At 47.2% G+C, this 22,952-nt stretch overlaps 2 long non-coding RNA genes across 2 annotated transcripts; both read left to right on the top strand.

Annotated features, from left to right (window-relative positions):
* The first annotated feature begins 12,511 nt into the window (after nucleotides 1-12,511).
* LOC144891309 (uncharacterized) lies at nucleotides 12,512-19,926 on the top strand. Its single transcript, XR_013622832.1, has 4 exons — nucleotides 12,512-12,550; nucleotides 12,670-12,768; nucleotides 12,876-12,969; nucleotides 19,795-19,926. It is a non-coding gene; the product is annotated as an uncharacterized LOC144891309 (long non-coding RNA).
* Nucleotides 19,927-21,100: 1,174 nt separating this feature from the next.
* Nucleotides 21,101-21,658, top strand: LOC137423466 (uncharacterized). The gene is made up of 3 exons (XR_010983717.2): nucleotides 21,101-21,213; nucleotides 21,302-21,473; nucleotides 21,597-21,658. It is a non-coding gene; the product is annotated as an uncharacterized LOC137423466 (long non-coding RNA).
* Nucleotides 21,659-22,952: the final 1,294 nt, after the last annotated feature.

Here is a 22,952-nt window from a genome sequence, read left to right as displayed (position 1 = left end):
GTTAACTCTTTTCGCTGGTCCTTCTCTCCATCCGACACTCCCGTTCGGTCAGCGCTTCACGTAGCAAGTACTCGTTCATTCCATCGTTCCGTCGGGCAGGGCTTCTGAGGACAAGTGTACTTTACTCAACGTTTGCTCTCGTTATATCGCCAAACTGGACTTAATCTCCTCTCCGCTAATGTCCCGAGGTCATGCATCGCACCGAGTCCTGGCATCAGCTCGCTCCCCTCCTGCTGTGATTTTCCATTTACACAGCAGGGGGGGGGGGTGCTCTAGCCTGGGGCCTTGACCAGGTGTTTCAAGAGATTACATTGTTCATACACATAAAATGTATCTGCTTTGTTACCAGGTTAATTAATAAGTTACCAGGGCCAATCAATATGTTACACTGAGTTACACTTCCACAACACCCTGACATTTATCACTACTTCAAATATCAAAAATTAGAATCAGGTGCACCAGCTCAGGTGCAAATGAGTAGAACATCATTAGAGGTGATCTTGGAGGAACCTGTCTTATTTAAACCTCAGACATTTCGTTTGGTTTGCTCTTTGTTGTTGAAGTGTGCGGCGTCACCATGTCTCGATCAAAAGAGCTATCTGAGGCCTTCAGAAAAAAGGTTATAGATGCCGACGAGTCCGGGAAGGGATTTAAAAAGATCTCCAAACAATTTGAAATCAATCATTCGACTGTCCGGAAGATCATCTACAAGTGGAGAAGATTCCAAACAACTGCCAACTTGTTCAGGCCAGGCCACCCCAGCAAGTTCAGCCTGAGAGCAGACCGAAAGATGCTGAAAGAAGTCTCTAAGAACCCCAGAATGTCACCACGGGACCTACAGGTAGCTTTTGCCACTGTTGATGTCAAAGTGCATGAGTCTACCATTAGAAAGAGGCTGCACAAATTTGATCTACATGGGAGGTGTGCCAGGAGGAAACCTTTGCTGTCCAGAAAGAACATAAGGGCAAGACTAAAGTTTGCCAATGAACACCTCGGCAAAGACCAGCACTTCTGGAACAATATGCTCTGGACAGATGAGTCAAAGGCAGAGCTATTTGGCCACAGTACCAGAAGACATGTTTGGCGAAAACCAAAGACAGCATTTGACCACAAGAACCTGATACCAACTGTAAACATGGTGGTGGAAATATTATGGTTTGGGGCAGCTTTGCTGCATCAGGGCCTGGGCAGCTCACCATCATAGAATCCACTATGAATTCTTCATTGTACCAGAGGGTGCTTGAGGATAATGTGAGGCCATCTGTCGGAAAGTTGAAGCTCAACCGAAGGTGGACATTGCAACATGACAATGACCCTAAACATACCAGTAAATCCACCAAGGAATGGCTGAAAAGAAAGAAATGGAGGGTTCTGGAATGGCCAAGTCAAAGCCCGGATCTAAATCCCATCGAGATGTTGTGGGGGGATTTGAAACGAGCTGTGCATGCAAGAAACCCCTCAAACATCGCACAGCTGAAAGAATTCTGCATGGAGGAGTGGGCAAAAATTTCTCCCAGTCGATGTCAGAGACGTAGACAGTTATAAGAAACGCCGACTTGAGGTTGTTTCTGCCAAAGGGGGCAATACCACCGATTAGAGCCAAGGGTCTACTTACTTTTTCCACATGCGAAATTTGCATTCATGTTTATTTAAATTATACAATGGACTACAAAATGTAAATGTTTCATGATATTTGTTATATTATATCACCTTTATCTATCAATATTGTCGAAATGAAGATCAAATAGCTGTATGTTGAAATATGTTGAAAAAGTCAAAACTTTACATGGGGTGTACTTACTTTTTCACGTGACTGTACCTATAATAATCAGCGATTTATCTATTAATTATTACTTTGGCTTGATTAAACGAGATCGAGATCGAGAGTGACTGGCACCCTGAACCAAAAGGGCGACCACAGCATTTTGCAGCGCCATGCAATACCCTCTGGTATATGCCTAGTTGGTCAGGGGTTCATCCTACAGCAAGATAATGACTCTAAACACACCTCCAGGCTATGCCAAAACTACCTTCGAGGAAAAGAACAAGACGGTAGGCTTCAAATAATGGAATGGCCAGCACAGTCTCCAGACTTAAACCCATCGAGCTAGTTCGGGATGATCTTCTTTTTTTTTTTTTTGTATAGTGAATCGAGGCTCGTGAAAGAGCTAACATTTATTTCACAAACAAATCAACCAGACAAACAAAATATATCAAAAGAGGGAGCGGAAGACAAGATGGGGAGAGAAGGGGAAGCACACAAACACAACATTTGAGAGCAGGGAGAAGTCTGGGAGGGAGAGGGCTTGGGGGGAGGAGGCGTGGGAAGGGGGGGGGGGGGAGGGGAAGAGGTATAAAACACAAGGGGACCAAGGACTTCCAGGACAGAAGTTGGTATTTAAAAAAAAAAAAAAAAAGTGTAGGAGTTTGGGTGAAATTAGCGGGGGTAGAAAAGATCAAGGTTTTGGATGGGGGAAGATAAGAGATGGTGGTGAACAGCTGTTTTAAAGACCTGGAGGTTGGAGTGGGATTGAAGAGAGTGAGGGAGTTTGTTCCAGAGGCGGGAGAAAAGAGGAATGAAGGAGTGAAGGTGAGCAGAAAGTCTTGATTTTGGCAGTTTAACCATAAGAGGGTTGCAGGCAGATCTTGTGTGACCTGTAGGAATATTTGGGAGACAGAGCCCAGAGAGAGCTGGTGGGGGCAAGGCCAGAGAGGAGTCGGTAGAAGACGGAAAGACCACCAACCTGCCTGCGGTGAGTGAGTGAAAGGCCCTTGGAGTTAGCTTCATCGTGGGAGATTCCAATGATTCTGAACGCTTTGGTTTCAACAGCGTGAAGACGAGCTAGCTGTGAGGCAGGAGCACCAGACCAGAGGGGAGAGCAGTATTCCATAGAGCTGCGGATGAAAGCCTTGTAAGTGGTGAGGAGCTCAGGTGTACCAAGGAAGGACTTCGCACGACGGAGGATGCCCAGTCGGCGACTGGCTTTGGAGGCCAGATTTGAAATGTGGTTTTCCCAGGAAAGATCATGGCAGATAGTGAGACCCAAAAGCTTGAGTGACAGAACTTCTTGGAGAGGATTATTCAGAAAGTGGATGGGAGGGATGTCCAGTCGGTCTTTTCGGAGAGACATCGTAAGGGTGTGAGATTTGTCAGGATTGAAAGACATGTTCCACTTGTTTGCCCAGTCTGATTTTGTGCAGGTCTGCAGAGAGTGAGGAGGCTGCAGACTGCCGATCTGAGGGACGAGGAATGGAGCGACAGAGAGTAGAGTCGTCAGCAAAGAGATAGAGAGGATTTTCAAGATTTGGTTTCAGACCTGGACACTCTACTCTGGACATGCTGCTTCTGCTTTCTCAACAATGGATGGAGGTCCTCAATGCCAAACAGGAAATTAGAGCAGTCTCTCTTGACATATCACGTGCCTTCGATACGGTCTGGCACCCCGCTCTGCTCACCAAACTCTCCTCTTTTGGTATCCATGGAAATCTCCACGCATGGCTGGCGGACTTCCTCTCTAGTCGTAGTCAACGTGTGGCCCTGAATGGGTTTCTCTCATCTCCTCTTCCTGTTCAGGCTGGAGTTCCGCAAGGCAGTGTTCTAGGCCCTGTCCTTTTTCTGGTCTTCATCAATGATCTCTCTGACTCTCTTGAAAATCCTCTGTATCTCTTTGCTGATGACTCTACTCTCTGTCGCTCCATTCTTCATCCCTCAGATCGGCAGTCTGCTGCCTCCTCACTCTCTGCAGACCTGGACAAAATCACAGACTGGGCAAACAAGTGGAACATGTCTTTCAATCCTGACAAATCTCACACTCTTACGATGTCTCTCCGAAAAGACCGACTGGACAACCCTCCCATCCACTTTCTGAATAATCCTCTCCAAGAAGTTCTGTCACTCAAGCTTTTGGGTCTCACTATCTGCCATGATCTTTCCTGGGAAAACCACATTTCAAATCTGGCCTCCAAAGCCAGTCGCCGACTGGGCATCCTCCGTCGTGCGAAGTCCTTCCTTGGCACACCTGAGCTCCTCACCACATACAAGGCTTTCATCCGCAACTCAATGGAATACTGCTCTCCCCTCTGGGCTGGTGCTCCTGCCTCACACCTAGCTCGTCTTCACGCTGTTGAAACCAAAGCATTCAGAATCATTGAATCTCCCGCGATGAAGCTAACTCCAAGGGCCTCTCACTCACTCACCGCAGGCAGGTTGGTGGTCTTTCCATCTTCTACCGACTCCTCTCTGGCCTTGCCCCCCCAGCTCTCTCTGGGCTCTGTCCCGCAAATATTCCTACAGGTCGCACAAGATCTGCCTGCAACCCTCTTATTGTCAAACTGCCAAATCAAGACTCTCTGCTCACCTTCACTCCTTCATTCCTCTTTTCTCCCGCCTCTGGAACAAACTCCCTCACTCTCTTCAATCCCACTCCACCCTCCAGGTCTTTAAAACAGCTGTTCACCACCATCTCTTATCTTCCCCCATCCAAAACCTTGATCTTTTCTACCCCCGCTAATTTCACCCCAATTCCACTTTTTTGAAATTCCAACTTCTGTCCTGGAAGTCATTGGTGTCCTTGTGTTTTATACTTCTCCCTCCACCCCCCCCCCCCCCTTCCCATGCCTCCTCCCCCCAAGCCCTCTCCCTTCCACACATCTCCCTGCTCTCAAATGTTGTGTTTGTGTGCTTCACCTTCTCTCCCCATCTTGTTTTCCGCTCCCGCTTTTTATATATTTTGTTTGTCTGGTTGATTTGTTTGTGAAGTAAATGTTAGCTCTTTCACGAGCCTCGATTCAGTATACAAAAAAAAAAAAAAAAAAAAAAAAAAAGAGTCAGATAGATCATTGATGAAGACCAGAAAAAGCACAGGGCCCAGAACACTGCCTTGGGGAACTCCAGCCTGAACAGGAAGAGGAGATGAGAGAAACCCATTCAGGGCCACACGTTGACTACGACTAGAGAGGAAGTCATCTGAAAGGGTGGAAGCAAAGGGAGGAAGAGATCTGAAAAGAAGGGTGGAAGCAAAGCAACCTACAAGTGCAACACATTTGTGGGAACATTGCAACAGTGTTGTGAAGAACTTCCCGAACAACATTTGATTTCCATTGTCGAAAGAATGCCACGAGTGTGTTTGGAGGTTATATCTGCAAAAGGTGGCTACTTTGCTGAGTCAAAAATTTAAAGTAAATTTTGTTAAACAAAATGATTCTATGATTTCTTTTTTATCTCCAATTGTTTATTTGTTCCATGCTTAATTTCAGAGTACATTGAGACATTAAACTGTGTAAATTTCAATAAAAACTGGAAAAATTGAGGCGTTTCTAAAACTTTTGACCGGTCGTGTATATACCTCATTTTACAAGCAAAACCATGCCAATGCACCTGTCATTACATTCACAGATTGTCCACAAGATCACATTCCCATATTTCACACCTTACCTCCCTGGAACAGCTGGTGGTCCTCGGAGTGATGCATTCCGATGCTAAATCGCTTCAGCTCCTCCTGAACGCTCAACTTTGGCCCTCCATTGAATCGCCTCGCAGGCCTCATGGTCCCGCAGCTTTGTTCCTCTCCGTGTACCTGCCTGCCTCTTCGAAATCCCTGTTGCACCACTATAACTCCATTACCAGCTTCATGAACACGGTCAGACAGACAGGGGTAAAATCATTCACAAAACCATTTATTAATTTGTTCAAACACACCTGACTCGCACGTTTGCTCTGCAGGACTTTTCACACCACAAACGTGCCCCTTTGTCCACAGGGGTCCACACCCCGCCCTGTCGCGAGATCGGGACCCAATCCATACACTCCTCCCCCCTCAAACTCAATGCCAGCCCGGTCCCATGCAGTCGGAATCGCAACATGTTCCAATACACCTTTGTTTAATCATTATTATTTAATCGTTCTACATTATTAATCTGGATACCGTACCCTTGTTTGAAGCAGAAGAAACTCTACATACTATCTTCAGCCATGCGATCCCTAAATATCTCAGGGACTTTATCTTCACTATTTAAGAAAGTCGTGTGTGTGTGTGTGTGTGTGTGTGTGTGTGTGTGTGTGTGTGTGTGTGTGTGTGTGACTTCACAACCAATCGCATGGTCCTTCTGCCGACAAAGGAAATTCAAATGTCCAAATGGAACAAAACGTGACCCCTCCCTCGCGTGAAGCGATTCGACGTGATGACGTCACCCCCCCTCCCTCGCGCGAAGCGATTCGACGTGATGACGTCACCCCCCCTCAAACTCAGCACGCACACCCTGACCTGACAGCTCAACACACACGTATGACGTATACTCAGCACACGCCGTGCCAGCCAAACACCCTGGTACACGTGCGCCACGGCCCCTGGTGTGCGTCCTGCACCCATCCCTTTTTTTTTTTTTTTTTTTTGTATACAAGATCGAGGCTCGTGAAAGAGCGAACATTAATCACACAAAAAGACAAACCGACACATAAAACATATAACATCGGGAGCGGTAGACAAGATGGGGAGAGAGGGGGAAGGACACAAACACAACATTTGAGAGCAGGGACCGAGAGACATGGACACATCGAGAGATCTGAGAGAGGGCGAGGGCTTTGGGGGGGGGGGGGGGGCATGGGAAGGGGGCGGTGGGAGAGGTATAAAACATATGGACACTGCCAGGACTTCCAGGAAAGAAGTTGGAATTTCAAGCAAGGTGGATCTGGGGTGAATTAGCGGGGGTAGAAAAGATCAAGGTTTTGGATGGGGGAAGATAAGAGATGGTGGTGAACAGCTGTTTTAAAGACCTGGAGGGAGGAGTGGGATTGAAGGGAGTGAGGGAGTTTGTTCCAGAGGCGGGAGAAAAGAGGAATGAAAGAGTGAAGGTGAGCAGAGAGCCGAGATTTCGGCAGTTTAACCATCAGAGGGTTGCTGGCAGATCTTGTGCGACCTGTAGGAATATTTGGGGGACAGAGCACAGAGAGAGCTGGGGGTGCAAGGCCGGAGAGGAGTCGGTAGAAGACAGAAAGACCACCTACCTGCCTGCGGTGAGTGAGTGAAAGGCCCTCAGAGATAGATTCATCGCGGGAGATTCCAATAATTCTGAAAGCTTTGGTTTCAACAGCGTGAAGCCAAGCTAGGTGTGAGGCAGGAGCACCGGCCCATAGGGGAGAACAGTATTCCAATGAGCTGCGGATGAAAGCCTTGTACGTGGTGAGGAGCTCAGGTGTGCCGAGGAAGGACTTCGCACGACGGAGGATGCCCAGTCGGCGACTGGCTTTGGAGGCCAGGTTGGAAATGTGGTTTTCCCAAGAAAGATCATGGCAGATAGTGAGACCCAAAAGCTTGAGCGACAGAACTTCTTGGAGAGGATTGTTGAGAAAGTAGATGGGAGGGTTGTCCAGTCGATCTTTTCGGAGAGACATAGTAAGAGTGTGAGATTTGTCAGGATTGAAAGACATGTTCCACTTGTTTGACCAGTCTGTGATTTTTCCTGGTTTGTTTGACCAGTCTTTTGTCCAAGTCTTCAGAGAGTGAGGAGGCTGCAGACTGCCGATCTGAGGGAAGAGGAATGGAGCGGCAGAGAGTGGAGTCATCAGCAAAGAGATAGAGAGGATTTTCAAGAGAGTCAGAGAGATCATTGATGAAGAACAGAAAAAGCACGGGGCCCAGAACACTGCCTTGGGGAACTCCAGCCTGAACAGGAAGAGGAGATGAGAGAAACCCATTCAGGGCCACACGTTGACGACGACTAGAGAGGAAGTCCGCCAGCCATGCGTGGAGATTTCCATGGATACCAAAGGAGGAGAGTTTGGTGAGCAGAGCGGGGTGCCAGACCGTGTCGAAGGCACGTGATATGTCGAGGGAGACAGCTCTAATTTCCTGTTTGGCATTGAGGACCTCCATCCATTGTTGAGACAGCAGAAGCAGCATGTCCAGAGTAGAGTGACTTGGTCTGAAACCAAATTGATGATCAGAGATCAAGCCATTGGAGAAGAGGAAAGATTTCATATCCGAAGCAATGATGGATTCCATGACTTTGCTGATAATTGGGAGAAGGCTGATTGGTCTGTAGTTGCTAGGATCTGTTTTTGCACCTTTTTTGTGCATAGCGGTGATGTTGGCTGATTTCCAAGCAGATGGCAGTTGACCTTGAGCAAAAGAGAGGGTGAAGAGAACAGAGAGAGGGTGAGATAGAGCGGCAGAGCAGGATTTTAGGACCCGTGGGCTGATGCCGTTGGGTCCAGTTGCAGAATCAGAGTCGAGGGTTGACAGAAACTTTTCCACCTTGTCAGGAGGAAAGGACACTGAGTCCAGGATCAGCAGGGTACGACTGGGTATGGTGGGTACAGAGAGGGATGGGTTTGGGACACAAGATTTAGAGGCAAACACAGAGTTGAGGCATTCAGCTTTTTCACGTGCGGAGTCAGCTGTGTAGCCGTTTGAGGTAAGGGAGGGGATGGAGGGGGAACAAACACCAGAAACGGATTTGACCAGACGCCACCAGGATTTGGAAGAGGGAGACAGATAAGAGAGTTCGGTCTTGAGAACGGAGAGATCTTGTTTCCTGGCTCTCCTGAGGGTGGACACACACTTGTTTCGGGCTTTGTGAAAGGAAATGAGATTTCCTTCCGTTGGATTTGCTTTCCAGGAGACGAAGGCAAGTTGTTTCTGGGCAACAGCCTCACCACAAGATTCCGTGTACCATGGACGGGAGGAAGGGTATGACAACTGAAGACGAGATGGGATAAATCTGTGCATGAGAGAGAGCAATTTACTTTGGAAGAATTCCCAGGATGAGTTGATGTCAGAGGTGGTAGAGATGGGAGACCAGTCCAGATGATTGATGGCTGCTTGAAGACCGTGCCAGTTGGCCTGAGCGAAATGCCAGACTCGTCGACGCTGAGCAGGCTCCCTGAGGATGGTCAGAGAGATGTCCACTTTAACAAGGACATGATCAGATGATCCGATTGGAGCAGAAGAAGAGCAGCAGACATTTTCAGGGAAGTTAGTCATAACCAAGTCCAGAAGAGAAGATGTTCCGTTGACTGAGATCCGGGTCGGGAAATTGACAGATTGTGTCAGTCCCAGTGAGTCGCAGAAGTCCTTTGCTGAGGAGCCATGGCTGGTGAGAGAGGTACCCACACCCAGCCAACTGGCATGATGACAGTTGAAATCACCACATGTGAGGAAGAGAGAGTTGGGATGAGTAGATAGAAGTTGGTCCATATTATCAGACAGCGAGATGTAGATGGAGTCATCACTGTTTGGTGGACGGTACAACACACATATGAACAAGAGGTGGGAGCGAAGGGGAAGCCGTAGCCAGAGGTATTCCTGGGGGTGAGGTGGAGAGAGTGCAGTGCAGGGCGAGTGAGGAAGAGAGTTTTTGATAAAGATAGCAACCCCACCTCCAGGACGAGGCTCAGGTCTATCATACCGGAGGAGGGAGTAGCCCGGGAGAGATACTAAGGAATCAGAGACATCATAAAGGAGGAAAGTTTCTGTTAAGCAGATCACGTCTGGTTTGACAGAAGCAACCTGTATGGAGAGATCAGTTAAGTTTGAACGAAGGCCCCGGATGTTTGAGGTCCATACCGTTAATGAAGAGGAAGGGGGAGCATCAGATACAGAACAGGGGGGAGGAGGGGTAGGGTAAGATGTGGAAGAGGTGGAAGAGGTAGGGAGAGCTGTTGAAGGTGTGTCAGAGATTTCAGAATAGCTCGGAGAAAGGGAAGGATGGGGCGGACAAAAGGTTTGATGGTGATTGGGTGAGGCACAATGAGGTGTTATTTGAGGAGGGGGCAGAGCGAGGCAGAAGGTTGGGGGATATGGAGGTGAGAGTTGGAAGGGGGAAGAAGCGGGGAGGACGCTTTGAGGAGGGGGAGTGAGAGGGGGGAAATTGAGAAGCAATGAGGGTGGGGAGATTTGAAGGGGAGGGGTGAGGGGGGAGTTTGGGAGGGAAGGGACAAGGGGAGGGATTTGAAAGGGATGGGATATGGGGGAGATTTGGAGGGGAGGGGTGAGGGAGGAGTCTAGGAGGGAAGGGGCGAGGGGGCGTCTTGGCGGGGAGGGGTGAGGGGGTAGTTTAGGAGGGAGGGGGCAAGGGGGGAGATTTGAAAGGGATGGGTGATGGGGAAGATTTGGAGGGGAGGGGTGATGGGGAAGATTTGGAGGGGAGGGGTTATGGGGAAGATTTGGAGGGGAGGGGTGAGATTGGATTTTAGAAAGTGTACGATTTATGGGAAACGAACATTTATTGCAAAATGAGTTTCTTGTGACCTTCGAGTTAAAAATACGTTTAAGGACGCTGGATGGAGGATGGAGTGCAGGAGAGTTTAGGGAATGTAGAAAAAAGGCACTATAGGAGATGGATATTTTTTTGGGGATGAATTGATTTGGTGAGCAAGTCGAAAGCAGCCTTTTAAAGAAGAAGAAGAAAAAGGTGTTATAAAATATGACGGAATACATAACTTGAGGGGAAAGTGTAAACATTGAAGGTTAATAACAGTGAAAACTATCTGGGGAAATGGGGGAGAAACACGTGGTCGAAGAACGAACGAACGAATAAGAATGAATAAACGAATGAGAACAGAGAAGGAAATGTTTTTTGTTTTTTTTGAGTTGAGATTTACACAAGGAAGTAGGCTATGGGTGAAAAGACTGGGAATACAGAGAACGAAAGTTATTGGATCACAAACGACGGACCGCTGAGAGAAAAACAAAGCCTCAAGGTTGTACAGTGTACACTGTACAAGGCCTCAAGACACGACACGAATTAACACGATTTTCAATACAGGTATGAAAGATTTGCACCGAAAAATCTTCGTCGGGACACAATATACGTACAACACCATAAATAAATACAGTTTTAACGAAATTACAAATGGGAACAATCACTTAACTTCGATTTCAAATCGTTCGCGACGCGGCAAAGGCCTTGCTCGCGACACGGCAAACAGACGATCAATTTATGAAAGATAAACACCGAGAAACAACCAAAGTTGCACACAATAACTTCACACACCGAAAGATAAATACAGTTTCGACAAAATACAATTGTGAACAGACTTAACTTCGAAAAACGTGGAGACCGTGTGGAGCTTCGAAAATCCCTCCCACCGTCTCCGAGATCTCGCGAGACCAATAGCACGATACCGAGTCCTACATCCGAATGACCACCCCAAAACCACAATCACGGCTCGCAAAACAACAATAGTTTTTAATTTGGTCGCTCAAATAAAACGTCACATGCAAATTGGACGACGTATTTCGGAACTTCACTCATTTTATATTCAAACCCAAGGCTGCCCAGCTCAGAGGCGAGCAGGCACATCGACCTATGAGCAGCTTCCCTCGGATCCAACAAAAAAGGAGGAATGTGGGTTGAACTCGCTGCTCGCTGAAATGAAAAGAACAGGTCGACTATCGGCGACACATTACAAACAATATTGTACAGTAGCAGTGGAGTTGCCCCCAGGGCATGCGGGCTGCTGAAAGTACACAAGGAAGGGGTTCCTCTACATCTCATTATCTCATGCATCAATGGACCATCATATGCTTTGTCTAAGTTTCTTTCCAACATCCTGAAGCATTTGGTGGGAAAAACGAAGCGAACTTTACGCAACAGCTCGGATTTTGTTCAGACAGTGAAGCATGTAACCATCAAACCGCACAAATCCATGGTGTCCTTCAATGTGGTGTCCTGATTTACTCACGTGCCCATAGCTTTGTCCGTGGAGGTGGGTGGTCTGCGTGTATTAAAGGACGATTGCTGGAAACAGGTGGGCAGCATGTTAAATGACTCAAATGTGTGTCATCTGCTCAGTGCCTGCCTGTCCTCCACTTATTTCCTTTTTAACGGGATATATTATAAACAGGTGTTTGGTACCGCCATGGGCTCTCCGGTATCTGTTGTGGCAGCAAACATGGTGATGGAAGACTTGGAGGAAAGGTACCTGTAATGAAATAAAGGTTAAAGGAGAACGGAAACGACCAAAACAACTTTACAGATTTCGAAACATAAACATATCTTAAACACTTCTATTGAGTTCATTTCACAAATATCTTCGCGGTTTTATTAGAATTTGTCAAAATATCGCCGAACAAGCAAAATCAGTTTTGTCAAAACCGCAAACCGGAAATTACGTTTGCGAAGTAACCCAGTTTTTCGTTCTTAAAGCCTTGTTGGCTTCGTGACGATCAGAACATCGCTTTGTTTTCGTTACGATCAGTTGGAATCATGCCCAGTCGTTGTGTGGCTGCTGGTTGTTCTAATTGTCCAAGTGAAACTGTCTCCGTTTTCAAATTCCCGAAGGATGTTAAGCTGAGAGATATTTGGACGAAACAAGTTCAGAGAACACGGCCGAAGTGGATGCCAACTTCATCGTTGGTGTTATGCAGCGAACATTCTGAGCGCTAGTTTCAATAAAATCCCACAACTTAAAGCAAGTTTGGGATTTGCTGTACAACATAAACGGGTGCTCATTCCCTCAGCTGTACCGTCTATTTTCGTTAGTTCGGCAGAGAAACCAGATAAAAATACACGCAAATCGAAAGCTGCAGAAAAACTAGCAACGAAAAGGGTGAGTTGTGTGGCTTCTGTTTGTTTACATTTGACATTTGGTGACCTATATTTGAAATTTCTATCACTACATGCAGGTGAAATTGTGGTTTGTGATACATATTATTTATTTATTCACAGGAAGTTTCATCACTTCTCAAAGTAGCACAACCTGCTGCTACAACTTCTACATGTGATCAGAGCCAGGCACCTGCTGATTGTGAGGCTGTGTCCAGTGAGGTTCGTCACTTTGTTACAAATAATAGCCACAGCATAATTCTTGTTTTTGCAATTTTTTAGCGAAGTAATCGCATAACTAATGAGAAATATGTATGGTTTATTTCCAGGTTCAGTCAACAGAGACATCTCTTCAGCCTTGCACCAGACGACACGTGCGTGTTCAGGTGTCACAAACCAAGCTCGGCACTCTTAAACACAAAGGTATTACTTGCTGTATTATTATTAATATGCTTTTTATGATTCTATTACTTTTCACTTGTTAATTGTTTTGATGTTTAATGTTTGCTGATGACTGCACATCGGATTTTTATGTGAAAAAATAAAAAATATTTTTTCACATAAAACGGCTTTTTTGCGTGCAAAAATCTCGCGAGATCTCGCGAGATCTTGGAGACGGCGGCAGGGATTTTCGAAGCTCCACACGGTCTCCACGTTTTTCGAAGTTAAGTCTGTTCACAATTGTATTTTGTCGAAACTGTATTTATCTTTCGGTGTGTGAAGTTATTGTGTGCAACTTTGGTTGTTTCTCGGTGTTTATCTTTCATAAATTGATCGTCTGTTTGCCGTGTCGTGTCTTGAGGCCTTGTACAGTGTGCACTGTACAACCTTGAGGCTTTGTTTTTCTCTCAGCGGTCCGTCTTTTGTGATCCAATAACTTTCGTTCTCTGTATTCCCAGTCTTTTCACCCATAGCCTACTTCCTTGTGTAAATCTCAACTCAAAAAAAAAAAAAAAAAAAAAAAAAAAACATTTTCCTTCTCTGTTCTCATTCGTTTATTCATTCTTATTCGTTCGTTTGTTCTTCGACCACGTGTTTCTCCCCCATTTCCCCAGATAGTTTTCACTCATTAACCTTCAATGTTTACACTTTCCCCTCAAGTTATGTATTCCGCCATATTTTATAACACCTTTTTCTTCTTCTTCTTTAAAAGGCTGCTTTCGACTTGCTCACCAAATCAATTCATCCCAAAAAAAATATCCATCTCCTATAGTGCCTTTTTTCTACATTCCCTAAACTCGCCTGCACTCCATCCTCCATCCAGCGTCCTTAAACGTATTTTTAACTCGAAGGTCACAAGAAACTCATTTTGCAATAAATGTTCGTTTCCCATAAATCGTACACTTTCAAAAATCCAATCTCACCCCTCCCCTCCAAATCTTCCCCATAACCCCTCCCCTCCAAATCTTCCCCATCACCCCTCCCCTCCAAATCTTCCCCATCACCCATCCCTTTCAAATCTCCCCCCTTGCCCCCTCCCTCCTAAACTACCCCTCACCCCTCCCCGCCAAGACGCCCCCTCGCCCCTCCCCTCCTAGACTCCTGCCTCACCCCTCCCCTCCAAATCTCCCCCATATCCCATCCCTTTCAAATCCCTCCCCTTGCCCCTTCCCTCCCAAACTCCCCCCTCACCCCTCCCCTTCAAATCTCCCCACCCTCATTGCTTCTCAATTTCCCCCCTCTCACTGCCCCTCCTCAAAGCGTCCTCCCCGCTTCTTCCCCCTTCAAACTCTCACCTCCATCTCCCCCAACCTTCTGCCTCGCTCTTCCCCCTCCTCAAATAACACCTCATTGTGGCTCACCCAATCACCATCAAACCTTTTGTCCGCCCCATCCTTCCCTTTCTCCGAGCTATTCTGAAATCTCTGACACACCTTCAACAGCTCTCCCTACCTCTTCCACCTCTTCCACATCTTACCCTGCCCCTCCTCCCCCCTGTTCTGTATCTGATGCTCCCCCTTCCTCTTCATTAACGGTATGGACCTCAAACATCCGGGGCCTTCGTTCAAACTTAACTGATCTCTCCATACAGGTTGCTTCTGTCAAACCAGACGTGATCTGCTTAACAGAAACTTTCCTCCTTTATGATGTCTCTGATTCCATAGTATCTCTCCCGGGCTACTCCCTCCTCCGGTATGATAGACCTGAGCCTCGTCCTGGAGGCGGGGTTGCTATCTTTATCAAAAACTCTCTTCCTCACTCGCCCTGCACTGCACTCTCTCCACCTCACCCCCAGGAATACCTCTGGCTACGGCTTCCCCTTCGCTCCCACCTCTTGTTCATATGTGTGTTGTACCGTCCACCAAACAGTGATGACTCAATCTACATCTCGCTGTCTGATGATATGGACCAACTTCTATCTACTCATCCCAACTCTCTCTTCCTCATATGTGGTGATTTCAACTGTCATCATGCCAGTTGGCTGGGTGTGGGTACCTCTCTCACCAGCCATGGCTCCTCAGCAAAGGACTTCTGCGACTCACTAGGACTGACACAATCTGTCAATTTCCCGACCCGGATCTCAGTCAACGGAACATCTTCTCTTCTGGACTTGGTTATGACTAACTTCCCTGAAAATGTCTGCTGCTCTTCTTCTGCTCCGATCGGATCATCTGATCATGTCCTTGTTAAAGTGGACATCTCTCTGACCATCCTCAGGGAGCCTGCTCAGCGTCGACGAGTCTGGCATTTCACTCAGGCCAACTGGCACGGTCTTCAAGCAGCCATCAATCATCTGGACTGGTCTCCCATCTCTACCACCTCTGACATCAACTCATCCTGGGAATTCTTCCAAAGTAAATTGCTCTCTCTCATGCACAGATTTATCCCATCTCGTCTTCAGTTGTCATACCCTTCCTCCCGTCCATGGTACACGGAATCTTGTGGTGAGGCTGTTGCCCAGAAACAACTTGCCTTCGTCTCCTGGAAAGCAAATCCAACGGAAGGAAATCTCATTTCCTTTCACAAAGCCCGAAACAAGTGTGTGTCCACCCTCAGGAGAGCCAGGAAACAATATCTCTCCGTTCTCAAGACCGAACTCTCTTATCTGTCTCCCTCTTCCAAATCCTGGTGGCGTCTGGTCAAATCCGTTTCTGGTGTTTGTTCCCCCTCCATCCCCTCCCTTACCTCAAACGGCTACACAGCTGACTCCGCACGTGAAAAAGCTGAATGCCTCAACTCTGTGTTTGCCTCTAAATCTTGTGTCCCAAACCCATCCCTCTCTGTACCCACCATACCCAGTCGTACCCTGCTGCTCCTGGACTCCGTGTCCTTTCCTCCTGACAAGGTGGAAAAGTTTCTGTCAACCCTCGACTCTGATTCTGCAACTGGACCCGACGGCATCAGCCCACGGGTCCTAAAATCCTGCTCTGCTGCTCTGTCTCACCCTCTCTCTGTTCTCTTCACCCTCTCTTTTGCTCAAGGTCAACTGCCATCTGCTTGGAAATCAGCCAACATCACCGCTTTGCACAAAAAAGGTGCAAAAACAGATCCTAGCAACTACAGACCAATCAGCCTTCTCCCAATTATCAGCAAAGTCATGGAATCCATCATTGCTTCGGATATGAAATCTTTCCTCTTCTCCAATGGCTTGATCTCTGATCATCAATTTGGTTTCAGACCAGGTCACTCTACTCTGGACATGCTGCTTCTGCTGTCTCAACAATGGATGGAGGTCCTCAATGCCAAACAGGAAATTAGAGCTGTCTCCCTCGACATATCACGTGCCTTCGACACGGTCTGGCACCCCGCTCTGCTCACCAAACTCTCCTCCTTTGGTATCCATGGAAATCTCCACGCATGGCTGGCGGACTTCCTCTCTAGTCGTCGTCAACGTGTGGCCCTGAATGGGTTTCTCTCATCTCCTCTTCCTGTTCAGGCTGGAGTTCCCCAAGGCAGTGTTCTGGGCCCCGTGCTTTTTCTGGTCTTCATCAATGATCTCTCTGACTCTCTCGAAAATCCTCTCTATCTCTTTGCTGATGACTCCACTCTCTGCCGCTCCATTCCTCTTCCCTCAGATCGGCAGTCTGCTGCCTCCTCACTCTCTGAAGACCTGGACAAAATCACAGACTGGTCAAACAAGTGGAACATGTCTTTCAATCCTGACAAATCTCACACTCTTACTATGTCTCTCCGAAAAGATCGACTGGACAACCCTCCCATCTACTTTCTCAACAATCCTCTCCAAGAAGTTCTGTCGCTCAAGATTTTGGGTCTCACTATCTGCCATGATCTTTCTTGGGAAAACCACATTTCCAAGCTGGCCTCCAAAGCCAGTCGCCGACTGGGCATCCTCCGTCGTGCGAAGTCCTTCCTCGGCACACCTGAGCTCCTCACCACATACAAGGCTTTCATCCGCAGCTCAATGGAATACTGTTCTCCCCTATGGGCCGGTGCTCCTGCCTCACACCTAGCTCGGCTTCACGCTGTTGAAACCAAAGCTTTCAGAATTATTGGAATCTCCCGCGATGAAGCTATCTCTGAGGGCCTTTCACTCACTCACCGCAGGCAGGTAGGTGGTCTTTCTGTCTTCTACCGACTCCTCTCCGGCCTTGCACCCCCAGCTCTCTCTGTGCTCTGTCCCCCAAATATTCCTACAGGTCGCACAAGATCTGCCAGCAACCCTCTGATGGTTAAACTGCCGAAATCTCGGCTCTCTGCTCACCTTCACTCTTTCATTCCTCTTTTCTCCCGCCTCTGGAACAAACTCCCTCACTCCCTTCAATCCCACTCCTCCCTCCAGGTCTTTAAAACAGCTGTTCACCACCATCTCTTATCTTCCCCCATCCAAAACCTTGATCTTTTCTACCCCCGCTAATTCACCCCAGATCCACCTTGTTTGAAATTCCAACTTCTTTCCTGGAAGTCCTGGCAGTGTCCATATGTTTTATACCTCTCCCACCGCCCCCTTCCCACGCCCCCCCCCCCAAGCCCTCGCCCTCTCTCAGATCTCTCGATGTCTCCATGTCTCTCGGTCACTGCTCTCAAATGTTGTGTTTGTGTCCTTCCCCCTCTCTCCCCATCTTGTCTACCGCTCCCTATGTTATATGTTTTATGTGTCGGTTTGTCTTTCTGGGTGATTAATGTTCGCTCTTTCACGAGCCTCGACCTTGTATACAAAAAAAAAAAAAAAAAAAAAAAAAAAAAAAAAAAAAAAAAAAAAAAGAATTATTTTGCTATTTTCGGAGAAAAAAAAAATTTCGCCCTTTTTCGGGAAAAATAAAATAAAATGCCCTTTTTGGTCGAAAATGTCTGGCAACGCTAAAAAAAATTAGGGACTTTTTCGAAATTTTTAACTGCGATCGAAATTTTTAACTGTGATCGATCTCAAAAACAAAATGTTGCGTCCACTTGCGTGCGTTGCGTCCCCAGCGTGTACAGCAGTGAGGCGGTGTACTACAGTGAGAGAGTGTACACAAAGTGTGAACAAGTCTCCTATCAAGATGAGTGCTGCTCTTCGTGACAAGTGGCTGAAGGAATTCAACGCTGGCGGCGATGGGGCCACCTTCAAGTACGTGTCGAGTGACACGGCTTTCTGTCGAGCTTGTGAAAAGACTTTCCGGGCGAAGCAGAAGTCTGAGCTGGCCCAACATGTCCGAGGAGACCGCCACAAGAGCAACTTGGCCTTGAAGAAGAAGAGACGGTCACGCAAGCCACCATGGAGGACTTTGGTGGCGGAAAGAGGCACATGTGCGACGTCGTGGCTCAGGAGCTGTGCCAGGCCATGCTGGCCGCTGGCATCCCATGGTCGAAATTGGAAAACCCTGCCCTCCGGTCGTTCCTGGAGAAGCACATCACTCTCCAGATCCCCGATGAAAGCTGGATTCGAAAGCACTACCTCGACAAGTGCTATGACGAGGCCTTAGCGGGGATCCGTGCCGACCTCAGACAGCAGCCCATCTGGCTGTCCGTCGACGAGACGACCGATTCGGCAGGTCGATATGTGGCCAACATCATCGCGGGACGCTTGTCCAAGGAGGGGTACTTTCTTCCCCACCTCGTCCAGTGCATGTTTCTGGAGAAGACCAACTCCGGGGAGATCGTGCGTGCAGTCAATGACACGCTGCGCCATCTTTGGCCTGATTTCAAGCCGGAGTGCCTCAAGGTCCTCGTCAGCGACGCCGCGGCCTATATGATCAAGGCCGGCCATGCCCTGAAGGAACTCTTCCCGGACTTGCTGCATGTGACTTGCGTTGCCCACGCGCTCAACCGTGTCTGTGAGACAGTCCGAGAAATGTTCAAGGACGTCAACGACCTGATTGCCACGACGAAGAAGGTGTTCGTCAAAGCCCCGTTGTGTGATGTCCTTTGGAAGGAGCAGCAGCCCAATCTTTCTCTCCCCCCCGGAGCCCATTCTGACTCGGTGGGGGACGTGGATCGACGCCGCGGTGTTTTACGCCGAGCACTTCGAGGCCGTTAAGGACATTGTGGACCAGCTGAACGATGACGACGCGATGGCAATCCGGAGTGCCAAGGACCTGTTCGGAAAGGCGGACATCAAGCTCAGTTTGGTCTTCTTAAATGCCCACGTGTCGTTCATCCCAAAGATCCTTAAGCAGCTGGAGGAGGCCGGCATGGAGCTGGCCAAGGCCTTCCAGCTCCTTGATCAGGCCAAGGAGGAGCTCGAAAAGATCCGAGGCTGCCGTAAGGAGATCCTGCTCACCAAGTTCAAGGCGGTGCTGCAGCGCAATCCCGACATTGGTGTGCTGAGGACAGTGGCTTTGATCCTGGATGGAGATCAGCACGGATCTGAGGTTGGTGTGCCGGCTGGAGTCAAGCTTGCCGACATCCCCCTCTTGAGGTACTGCCCCATCGTCAGCGTCGACGTGGAAAGGTCCTTCTCCGTCTACAGAAACGTCCTCACCGACCGCCGACACCGCCTCACCAAGGAGAACATTACCAAGATAATGATTTCAAACACCGACTTAAACCGTTCCTAAAAGGGTCTTGTCGATTTCTTCGAGTCCTCTACTTATCAAACAATGCGGTTGCAATAAAGGTACCTGAATGTCATTTTTTACCTGTTTACTAGCCCAGAGTGCTTAATGTTGTGCAGGAAAAAGCTTACCATTTTTTGTTCTTTTTTTGACTGATTTCTGAAAATCTTGGTAATAATAAAAAATGAATAAAACGAGGGAAAAAAATATTTCGGGATTTTTTCACATAAAAAAAAAAAAATTCAACTTTTCAAAACATAAAAGGCCTATTTTCTTAACATAAAAATCCGTAGTCTATTCAGATGACTTCCAGGTTCTCAAACTGATGTGCTCAGCCATGTGTCACACATTGGCACACAGACTGAGCCACTGCCAGGCCACTGTGTAACATGTGGCCATCAAAATGATGCTGTGGCAGCTGCTGGAAGAGATGTCGGCTGTGACAGCCCTGCACCTCTTGATGAGAGTGATAACGACTACCTGCCTTCATCTGCTGACGAGACTGACGACAGTTGCAGCTCCGAGCAACAGACTCCTGAGACAAACAATGTCCTCGACGACACAAAGTATATAGTCTTCTGGAGCAGCTTGCTCTGACTTTTCAAGTTGGTGCGCTGCAGCTGGTGTGGAGAGACGGGTCTCAAGGTGGATCATAACACAAACGGCACCATGTTGCTGGTGCATTTTCAATGTGGTGTATGTTCTCTGACAACAGAGTGGAAGAGTCAGCCTTATATAGGCAAGTCACTTGCTGGCAATATCATTTTGTCAGCTGGCATTCTCATGTCAGGTGCTGTACCAAGCAAGGTACTCAAGGTTCTCCACCATATGAGAGTGGCAGGAATTTCATCGAGAACTTTCTCGCGACACCAGAACATGATGCTTTTTCCTGCCATAAAACACGTTTGGTTGGAGAACAGAAAGTGGCTCGTGGCATCCCTGCAAGCAGAGCGCAGAGGTTTGATGTTTGGTGGGGATGGACGCTGTGACTCGCCAGGACACTCGGCGAAGTTTGGCTCTTATGCTATCATGGAGCTGGTGGCCAAAGTCATCATCGATGTTGAGCTTGTTCAGGTAACATCAGCAGATATATGCCGACATACACATAGAACTAGTGTGGGTACATAGAATATTGGTTGTGGACAATTTAAGTTGACCTAGATGTTCTCAACACACGATTATGTTTACAGTGCAATGAAGTTCCAAGCTCATGCCACATGGAGAAGGAGGGGCTGAAAAGAGTGATGGCATTTCTGAGCAAAGAAGGCCTGTCCATAGACACAATGGTCACGGACAGGCATGTCCAGGTTAGGAAATGGATGAAGGAAAATGCACCTGAAGTCAAACACCTCTTTGACGTTTGGCACATTGCAAAAGGTGGTGAACGCTTTTACATTATAAAGCTGTATCGAACTTTGTTCTTTCTATGGGAAATATGCATTTTTCCCGTTCTCTTTTTTTGCAGGTGTTAAGAAGAAATTGCTATCTCTGTCAAAAGAGAAAGAATGCCATGGAATTGTGCAGTGGATGGCCAGCATCATCAATCACCTGTACTGGTGCGCCAGCTGCACACCCCCCAGGACAGCCAGACAGACAGACACCATCACTGCAAAGTGGACATCCATCCTCAACCACCTTGTCAATATTCATGTACATGATAACCCTCATTTCCCTTCATGTGCACATGCTCCACTGGTTGGGAGAGAAGCCAGAAAACAGTGGTTCCATCCATGTGAGTGATAAATGTTCATGTTATTGTCATAAGATTATTGACTAAGTTTCATTTAGTGTTGCATATTCACATGTCATGCTTGTTGCAGGTACTCCAGCAATGGTGAAGCTGGAGAAACTTGTGCGTAGCCCTGCTCTGCTGAGGGACATGAGACAGCTGTCTGGTCAAGAGCAAACCTCCTCTCTCGAGGCCTTCCACAGCCTCCTCAATCACTTTGCACCCAAGATGTATTCCTTCTCCTACCATGGTCAACTGAGCAGGTTTTTTAAATTTTATCATTTATTGATTTAGAAAGTTATAGATTCTTGTGTGACGTACACACGTCACAAATTATTTATGTTATGATTTTTAGAACTCTCCTCGCAGACATGCATTTTAACGAGAATGCTGGTCGAGAACAGCAGAGGACTGCGGCAGGACAGGCACGATATGCCATCAACTTTCCAAAGTGGAAGAAGGGAGAGTATTCTGTGAAGAAGATTTTGAAAGACCCTACATATGGTACAAATTTCAATAATATTCTCCAAAGTATGCTCTATTCACTGAAGAAACAACACTGCATGATTACACATTTGATTAAAATTCTTATTTCATGGAAGAACTTTATATTGCAACAGACATTTATCTTGCACAGTATTATTCTCATGTTTGTGATTGCAGAGTACGTGAGAGAGATCATGGAGGTAGTTGTTGCACAGTGCACAACATCAGCAAAAGACAGACAGACACCAAACATTGATCAACCGCCTGCGCTGTGTGCTGGTGTCAGTCATCCAGCCAAGGATGAAGCTGTCGCTCTGCTCCAGAGCCGCTTTGCAGCCTCTAATTCTTCTGCTGTGGATGTTTGAATCCCACGTAGTCTGCAGCTGGGAAATGATGACGTATTTTGTTGACCACACATGACGGCAATGGCACACGATTGTCTTTTCCGAGATGACCCCAACACAAGCGGACAAACTGACGATACGCTACAAATATGTATCTCCTGAAACACAAATTTCCAACCGTTAGAAATCTCTTATTAGTGTTACATCTTGTGGAAATACGTATGTTTTTGCTTATACTTACATTATGCTACCAGCATGCCAGTAGGTGATAAGGGCAGATGGTTAAAATGTTACTTTCTAAGTCAATTCTTATAATCTCCGAGAATTTCTGTTGGTCAAACAAATTGTCGAACCTGTTTACATCCTGTCTGTGGAAATCCCTTGCCAATTATTTGCACAAATACTTTGCCAAACCCATGTGACGTCACAAAGGTTGTATTTTTTTTTCATCCCTAATTGCCTTTTAGCTTTCTATACCGCCAGACTTTTAATGAAAAGATACATTTTTTATCATGATCTGCTGTTAACAAGAATTATTTAAGTGATCTAAAATCATGTCGGTAGCACTTAAAAATGCATAAATGTACATAGTAATGTATAAATGTATAAATAAATGTATAAATGCACTAAGTACTCCCACACCCCTCCCCTCCAAGACTCCCCCTCGCCCTCCCCTCCAAGACTCCCCCCTCACCCCTCCCCTCCAAATCTCCCCCATATCCCATCCCTTTCAAATCCCTCCCCTTGTCCCTTCCCTCCTAAACTCCCCCCTCGCCCCTCCCGTTCAACTCTCCCCACCCTCATTTCTTCTCAATTTCCCCTCTCTCACTCCCCCTCCTCAAAGCGCCCTCCCCGCTTCTTCCCCCTTCCAACTCTCACCTCCATCTCCCCCAACCTTCTACCTCGCTCTTC

The sequence above is a fragment of the Myxine glutinosa genome, chromosome 3 (assembly GCF_964187855.1).
Source record: "Myxine glutinosa chromosome 3, kmMyxGlut1.1, whole genome shotgun sequence".
NCBI classification, from domain to species: Eukaryota; Metazoa; Chordata; class Myxini; order Myxiniformes; family Myxinidae; genus Myxine; species Myxine glutinosa.
Note: the sequence above shows the minus strand (reverse complement) of the source record. Positions and strands in the feature narration are given on the sequence as shown.